Genomic DNA, 300 nt, shown 5'->3' on the forward strand with positions numbered 1-300 from the left:
ATTATACAGTGGAAGTGACAAATAGATTCAAGGGATTAGATTTGATAGAGTGCCTGAAGAACTATGGACGGAGGTTCCTAACATTGTACAGAAGGCAGGGATCAACACCATCCCCAAGGAAAAGAAATGCAAAAAGGCAAATGGTTGTCTGAGGAGACTTTACAAGTAGCTGTGAATTGAAGAGAAGTTAAAGGCAATGGAGAAAAGGAAACATATACCCATTTGAATGCAGAGTTCCAAAGAATAGCAAGGAGAGATAAGAAAACCTTCCTCAGTGATCAGTGCAAAGAAATAGAGGAA

At 39.3% G+C, this 300-nt stretch overlaps 1 protein-coding gene across 3 annotated transcripts in view; it reads left to right on the forward strand.

Annotated features, from left to right (window-relative positions):
- LOC104995706 (myeloid cell surface antigen CD33-like) overlaps positions 1 to 300 on the forward strand; it is a 21,357-nt gene that overhangs the window by 5,415 nt on the left and 15,642 nt on the right. The gene's annotated exons all lie outside the window — the stretch shown is intronic.

This window comes from Bison bison, unplaced genomic scaffold (assembly GCF_000754665.1).
Source record: "Bison bison bison isolate TAMUID 2011002044 unplaced genomic scaffold, Bison_UMD1.0 scf7180017864285, whole genome shotgun sequence".
Classification (NCBI taxonomy): Eukaryota; Metazoa; Chordata; class Mammalia; order Artiodactyla; family Bovidae; genus Bison; species Bison bison.